An 8,544-nucleotide genomic window follows, 5' to 3' on the forward strand; every position below is an offset into this window, starting at 1 on the left:
ATCGAATTTGCAATCCTCTACTATACACATGCTGGGCTGGAGAGATGGATCAGAAGTTAAGAGCACTAGCTGCTCTTCTAGAGGTCCTGAGTTCAATTTCTAGCAACCACATGGTAGCTCATAAACATCTATAGTGAGATCTGGTGCTCTCTTCTGGCCTGAGGGCATACATGCAGATATACATGCGAGCAGAATGCTGTATGCATAATAAACAAACAAAAATAAATCTTTTAAAAAAGAAAAAAAAATCAATCTGATAACCATGGATGGATATGTGGGACAGAGGGCTTCAGAATACAGACAGAACACTTGAAAGAAGGCCACAGTGGTAGTCCAGTGAGAGCTATGTGAGTGCGTATGGGTGTGCTTTGAGGGAAGAGCTTTAAAGGCTCTACAAAGGTGGAAGGACATTTTATAGGGTTGGATTACTGGAATGGAATTTTTTTAGATATCCGTGGGGAAGGGCTACTTGGGTGTGTACATTTATCCAAGCTCATTGAATTCCACACTTAAAATCTATATTTCACAGTCTGTACATTTCTTCTCAGATGCAAGACAACAAAAGGAGACTTGAGTTGGGCTGAGGGTAATAGGAAAAAGGCAAGCTTGTCCTAAATGAAATTCTGGACCAGTGCTGGGGTATAGTTTAAAGAGGATTCACTGACTTATTGTGGTTTCCTGAGGCGTTTTTGTGGCAAAAGTGTCTTTTAGCAAGGGTGTCATGGCAGTGTGTTGTAGAATGAATAGTATATTATTGTCGAGTTGCATCAGCGCCTGGAAACTTATAAACGATGTTTAGAATTCTATGTGACTACCTGCATTTTAAACAAGGTCCCCAAGTGACTTAAATGAATATTTGGGGAATCGGTAGATTGGGAAAAAAAAAAACAAGGTTTATTAGCTACTTTGGGATATTTAAGTTTCCCAGGTTCCCATCCTTGTAATGACAGCCTAGATAAGCAGCTGACAGTTGGGATGAAATGATCTGAATTACATTCTATACTGGAACACCATTCCTGCATGATGCCTTTGCCACACCCATGACCAGAGCCAAGTGCTCTGTTCTAGTAACATCATGCGTGTGTTTACACGTCTGTCTTGCAGCTAGTCTGGCCTCCCTGTATTTATCCCACTATATGTAACGTCTTAGTTCTAAAGTATTGGGACAGTATCCAGAACTAAGCTTCCTCCAACTTTACTATGAAGAACACTAAGGAAAAAACTAATTGGTTGAAGTGTTAGGGTTTTTTGTTTGTTTGTTTCTTTGTTTTGTTTTTGATTTTTGTTTATGCCTAAGGGCCCCAATAGAGGATATTTGCTTACTATTTCCACTCATGTTAACTGTAACTTAACATTCACATAAAGTTGAACTGTAACTTGTTTCAGTTTTCATTGAAAATCTCATCTGTTTCAGGATCTATTTGCTTATTTTTTTAAGTTCCTGTTTGATTATGTGTCATTTGGCATAAATGACTCATTTTGGCTTGGTCTGTTGAGGCTTACTGCAGGAGGAGCTCAGTCTGAACAATAACCTATACTGTTCAACAATCCCTTATGAAACAACTTGAAATTTTTCCTTTCTTTTTTCCTAAGTGCTTGCCACATTTGCTCTGTAGCCTTCAGTTCTGTGCTTAGTCACTTTTTCAAGACTTGGCTCCTGTAGGATGGATTAATGGTTTGTTGTAGAAATCTGCAGAGACTAAGGCTGAGGAACTTGTGGCTCATTTCTTTAATGTGAATCACCATGATAAATCTAGGGGGATGGTACTGTCTTAGTTATGGTTTCCATCACTGTGACAAGACACCATGACCAAGGCAACTCTTATAAAGGAAAGCATTTAATTGGGGCTGGCTTACAGGTTCAGAGCCCATGGCCACAGTGACATACTTCCTTCAACAAGACCACACTTAATATTTCAACTCCCTGGACCAAATACATTCAAACCACCACATTCTACTCCCTGGATACATAGGCTTGTTCAAACACATAAGTCTATGGAAGCATACCTAGCCATAACATAATGCAAAATACATTTAGTCCAACTTCAAAATGCCTCATAGGCTGACAGTATCAACAATGTTAAAAGTCTGAAGTTCAAACTATCCTCTGAAATTCATGCAATCTCTTAACTGTAATCCCCTATAAAATCAAATTATAAAATAAGCAGATCACATACTTCCAACATCACTGGATATACATTACCATTCCAAAATGTCATAGGGAATACTGGACCAAAGCGAGACAGAAACCAGCCGGGCAAACTCTAAACTGTACATCCTTGTCTGATGTCAAAGCACTCTTCATATCTACAACTCCATCTATGTTGACTGCAACAACTTCTTTCTCAGGTTGGTTCTATCCCTCTTAGCAGCTTTCCTTAGCAGCTAGCCCTTGTCTTTGGCAACTCTAACATCCTGAGGTCTCCAAAGCAACCTCAGCTTTACAGCCTCTTGTTCCGATGTCTGGGATCCACACATGATCTTCTGGGCTCCTCCAAAGGGCTTCTGTTATTTCTCCAGGTCTGCCCCTCTGTAGCACTCTAGGCTCTGGTTGATTCACTCCACTGGTGCTGTTCTTGGTGACCATCCCATGGTACTGGCATCTCCAATACACTGGGATCTGTTGCTGTAACTAGGCTTCACCAATAGCCTCTCATAGGATCTCTTCATAGTGTGAAGCCTCAGCTTCTTTCCATGACCCCTTCAGTCCTGGGCCATCAACTATGGGCTGCACCTTCACCAATGGCCTTTCCTGGCCTCTCACAGTGCCAGGCCTCAGCTGTTCTTCATGACCCCTTCATACCTTCAAAACCAGTCCCACCTGGGTGATTCTTACATTATGAAGTCCAGCTTCTATCTCTGGAACACAGCTTTTTTGTGTTCTCAGAAAACAGTTCCCAATAGGTTTTACTTCAGTGATGCTGATCTCTTCTTAATTACCATTAATCCCTTAGCTCCAGCTAACTAGCATTAATTGCCCCAGTCTGTTCTTGACTCTAAAGCCAGAGCCACATGACTGAAACTGCCATGTTCTGCTGCTTGCTAGGGCTGGAACACGGGCCTCTTGTTATATTACATTATGACCAGCTTTATGTTTTCCAGTAGTTACCTTCACTGCCTAAGCTTGGCTGTTCTAGAACTTGCTCTATAGACCAAGCTGACCTTGAACTCAGAGATCTATCTGCATGCCCCTGCCTCCTGAGTTCTGGGATTAAAGGTGTATACCACCATGCCTGGACCTAAGCCTTTCTTTACCTGGAGCTTGCTCTGTACCAGGCTGGCATTGAACACACAGGATCTGCTTGCCTCTGCCTCCTGGTATTAAAGGCATGCATCACCATGCGTGGACGTACACGTTTCATGACCATTATGTCTCAAGATCAAAAGTGTGTGTCATCCCATGTCAAGATCTGGATTAAAAGCCTGTGTCTTCCAGCCTCAAGATCTGGATCACAGGTATGTCCTCCATTTCTTAATTGTAATTCATTTCAGATTCAAAGTTCAAATGAAAACAATAACCATGTCATAATAATGCTTAGATATAATTATACCTTGTTCAAGTGCAAACACAAACAATAAAATTAGCTGGTGGGATCTTGCCCCAAGGTTACCACTCCCTTAATTCTACTTAATATCCTTGAACACAGATCCATTTCACATCCTGGTACCCCTTTATTAAAATCATACATTTTGTGTTTTTTTTTTCTTTCTAAGCTTGCTACACTTGATCAAAACACTCTTCATGAGAGTGAACCAGAGGACAGTCTATGCTAGGATTTTTTTAAACTTCCTTTGTCAATGCAGTTAATATAAATCTCTTTACTTAGCCTCAGGCAGATTCTTTGAACAAGGGCAAAAAGCAGCAATATTCTTTACCAAAACATCATAAGAAGAATCTCCACACTTCAAATCACCCTCACACCAATGTCTTTCATCTTCCTACTAGAATGGCCCATTGAGCCCCACTTAAAGCATTCTATGGCTTTCCAAATCCAAAGTTGCAAAATCCACATTCCTCCAAACACAATCATGGTTAGGCCTATCACAGCAATACTCCAGTCCCTGGTACCACCTTCTGTCTTAGGTTTGCAAGTACTGACATAAGGACTAAATGTATTTGCATGAAAGGCTTTGGGAGTTGACTAAGCATCTTTCATCAATGGTAATTGTTTGCTTTGAACTCCCAACAGTGCAAGAAAAATATTACTTGAAGTACACAGAGGTGCTTTAGTGAATTCCATGGTCAATCTGTTATACTTTCCATGTTTGTGACTAAGAAGTTTGACATACTCAATGGCAAATGAAACTTTAATGATATCTTCAAAAAATGTAATTATTTATAATTATATTTAAATAAATTCATTTTTATTTCATTTAGATTTGTATATAGTGATTATTCAGTAAGTCTTATCATTGGCCATGTGTAACATGCAGTTAACTTATTTACTGACAATAATGAATTTTAAAGATATTTTTATCAGCTAATGCTTGTCTGCTTCTATAGCCTCCAACATAAACAAATGTCCATTCCTCTACCAGTGTTTGTAAAAATTAAAGAGAAACATATTTCTAGGACCTATAGAAACTTTATTGTAGAAATATATTTTAGGTAAGGCTCTTTTTAGCATAAGTAAAGGTTTTATTGGTCAGTTTGGATGAATGACAGACTGCCATAAGCTCAATTAAATGTTTTACATACTTAAGACCCTAGGATAGATAATAGAAAAAGCTGAGCTTATTGGCAATAGGCAAGGAGAAGGGAGTACAAAGGATCTGAAAGCTTCTAAAGGTTAACAAAGCTACCAGGACTGAAACCACCACATTAGGAACAAATCCATGATAGAAAGAAAGATTATCAAAAGCTAAAGATCTTTGAGAGTCCGGATCACTTCTGGAACTATCATGTGCTTCTTGATGGGTCACTGTGTTTTCTCTCTGGCCCTCACTGTCCACCACAGTACAGTGCCCCTCCACTGTCCCATGTGGCTTAGTGATCTTAGTCACAAGGATGTTCTTGAAGTAGGGTTTGGCTGAGGGTGAAGAAGTGGACAGAAGTCCTTCCTGAGAAACCTTGGAGTCAAGATCATTGTCCTTTCAGGCTCTAGAATGGGGAGTCACAGGCCAATGAGAAGGTCCCTGGGACTCCCAATCTGGAACTGGTTTGGGGATTTGGGTCTTGCATGACTCTCCAAGTATCCCTCAAAGATCCTGGGTTGGTGACTATCTGGGTACTTAAGCATGGAGTCCTACAGTGTCTGTCTTTCCTACAGACTCTCACCAGGTGTTTCTATCTCAAGATTTGGAAGTTCAGCAAGGTGGGAAGGCTAGGTCCAGGCCCCCATTTCAATGAAAATACTATTGAAATCTTGTGTTAGAGCATCAGAGCCAAAGTTGCCATGAAATCCCATCCCTCTTCTGGAGCTGAAACTGAAACCGAATGTCTCCAAACAAGACAGGGTTTCTCTGTATAGCCCTGGCTGTCCTGGAGCTCACTCTGTAGACCAGGCTGGCCTCGAACTCAGAAATCCACCTGCCTCTGCCTCCCAAGTGCTGGGATTAAAGGCGTGCACCACCACTGCCTGGCGGGTCATAGCTATTTTGATTTCATTTCTTACATATTCTTACTTCTTGTTGTTGTTTTTTAAATAAAAAGTTACACTAAATCTGTGGCTTTGGGTTATTCTGAACCCTGTTTTATATATATATGTTAGGTGAAGGTCCTCACTGTGACATTTCTACAGTCGACAACTACGTACTCCAAGGCAGTCCTCCAAGACATTGAAGGCAGGCTGTTGTCTGTAATTCCTTGTCTAATAGACACGATGGTTGAGAACCCCTCACTGCATACAACTTACAGTGAAAGCTGTCACTAAATGAACTAAAATTACCTAGAAAATTATAACAACTTTCAGATATACAAAATACATATGGCGGGCTGGAGAGATAGCTCAGAGGTTAAGAACACAGACTGCTCTTCTGAAGGTCCTGAGTTCAATTCCCAGCAACCACATGGTGGCTCACAACCATCTGTAATGAGATCTGACTCCCTCTTCTGGAGTGTCTGAAGACAGCTACAGTGTACTTATATATATTTAAGTACATAATATATAAATAAATCTTTGAAAAAAAAGAAAAAAATACATATGGCTTCAATGTGAAACATCCCTCATGATCTTAGGTCTTTGGACACTTGGTCCCCGTTTGATGGCAGTGTTATAGAAAGCCGTGAAACCTTTAAGAGTTGGAGCCATGCTGAGATGAGTCAATGGGCTTGACGCATCCTGGCTGATCTTGGTGGCTTCCTGACTAGGGATCTGATGTGACCAACTACCTCATACACTTGTGGCCCTGCCTTCCCAACCTTAATGGGTTGTATCTCAACTAGATGCCTCTTTTAGGCTATAATTTGGTCTGAGATGAATCATTTTATATAGACCACAACAAGAACCATGATTTTGGCTAGGGTTTTATTGCTGTGAAGAGGCATCAGCACCTCAGCAACTCTTAATAGGAAAACATTGAAGTGGTGCTGCCTCACAGGTTCAGAAGCTTCATCCATTATTGTCACGGCAGGAAGCATGACAGCATGCAGGCCGACATGGTGCTGGAGAAGGAGCCAAGAGTTGACATCCAGATTGACAGATAGGAGGAAGAGAGAGACACCGGACCTATCGTGAACATTTCAGACCTCAGAGCCTACCCTACTTCCAACAAGGCCACACCCATTCCAACAAGTCCACGCCTTCTAAGAGTGCTTCTCCTTGAGCCCATGGGGCGATTTCATTCACACCACCACAGAGGCTATTACCTTGAATTCTTCCTCAGATCATTTGTCATTTTTATATTGGAGGGCTAATGACTTTTGTGAGTTAATTTTGTACATAGCTACACTATTGATAGCGTTTAGTAGTTGTAGGAGTTTCCCAATGGAAATTTTAGGGTCGTGTATGTATACTAGCGCCTCATCTGCAAATACAGATACTTGGACTTCTTCCTTTCTAACTTTAATTCCTGCGATCTCCTACAGCTGTCTTACTGGGCTAGCTAAGACCTAAAGTACTGTATTAAATAGCTATGAAGAGTGGACAACCTTGTCTGATTCCTGATTTTAGTGGAATTACTTTGGGTTTCTCTGAAGTTGACATCGGCTATGAGCATGCAGTAAACTGCCTTTATTATGTTGAGATATGTCCCTTGTATACTAAATACCTCTATTATCATGAAGGGGTGTTAAAATTTGTCAAAGGCATTTTTATTCTAATGAGATGATCTTGTGGTTTTGTCTTTCAGTTTGATTTTATAGTAGATTATGTTTATCAATTTCTGTATGTTGAACTATCCCTGTATCTTTGGGATGAAGCCTACTTGATCATAGTGGATGACCTTTTTGATGTATTCTTAGACTCAATTCATAAGTATTTTATTGAGTATTTTTGTGTTTATGGTCATAAGGGAAATTAGTCTATAATTCTGTTTCCTTGTTGGGTCTTTATGTGGTTTGAAAAAGCAGGGTAACGGGTGGTGGTGGTGGTGCACGCCTTTAATCCCAGCACTTGGGAGGCAGAGGCAGGCCTCAAGGCCAGCCTGGTCTACAGAGTGAGTTCCAGGACAGCCAGAGCTATACAGAAAAACCCTGTCTTGAAAAACCAAAAAAAAAAAAAAAAAAAAAAAAAAAAAAAAAGAAAGAAAAAAAAAGAAATAAAAGAAAAAGCAGGTATTGTAGAATAATTTGAGGAATATTGGCATTAACTCTTCTTTGAGAGTCTGGTAGAAATCTGTGCTAAAACTGATCCTTGACTTTTTTTTTTTTTTCATAAATTGGGGTAATTGTAATGACTGCTTCTATTTCACTAGGGGCTATACATCTATTTAAATTGCTTATCTGATCTTTACTTAAGTTTGGTAAGTGGTATGTATTGAAACAATGATCCATTTTTTCCACTTTGGTGTAGTACAGGTTTAAAGCATGCCTTAATGATTCTCTGGATTCCTCAGTGTCTGATGTTAGATCCCCCTTTTATTTCTATCAGTGTCTGATGTTAGATCCCCCTTTTTATTTCTATCAGTGTCTGATGTTATATCCCCCTTTTATTTCTATCAGTGTCTGATGTTAGATCCCCCTTTTTATTTCTATCATTGATAGTTTGGAGATTCTCTTTCTGCTTTTTAGTTAATTTGGATAAAAGTTTGTCAATCTTATTGATTTTTTTTCAGATTTATCTCCTTGTTTCATTGATTGTTTCTATTGTTTTTGCTATTGTTGTTGTTTCTATTTATTGATTTCAGCCTTCAGTTTGAGTATTCTGTTTCTTGTTCTCCACTCCTCTTGGGTATACTTACTTTCTTTTGTTCTATTGCTTTCAGGTGTGCTGTTAAATTGCTAGTATGAGATCTTTTCAATTTTTTTTTTTAATTCGGGCACTTAATTTTGTGAGCTTTCCTTATAGTGTCACTTCCATTGTGTCCCACGAGTTTTGGTATGCTGAGTATTCATTTCCAACAAATTCTAGAAACCTTTTGACTTCTTTCTTGCTTTCTGTCTCA

At 39.7% G+C, this 8,544-nt stretch overlaps 1 pseudogene; it reads right to left on the minus strand.

Moving 5' to 3' along the window:
• Window positions 1-4,799: 4,799 nt before the first annotated feature.
• LOC116084209 lies at window positions 4,800-6,559 on the minus strand (annotated as a pseudogene).
• Window positions 6,560-8,544: the final 1,985 nt, after the last annotated feature.

The sequence above is a fragment of the Mastomys coucha genome, unplaced genomic scaffold (assembly GCF_008632895.1).
Source record: "Mastomys coucha isolate ucsf_1 unplaced genomic scaffold, UCSF_Mcou_1 pScaffold9, whole genome shotgun sequence".
NCBI classification, from domain to species: domain Eukaryota; kingdom Metazoa; phylum Chordata; class Mammalia; order Rodentia; family Muridae; genus Mastomys; species Mastomys coucha.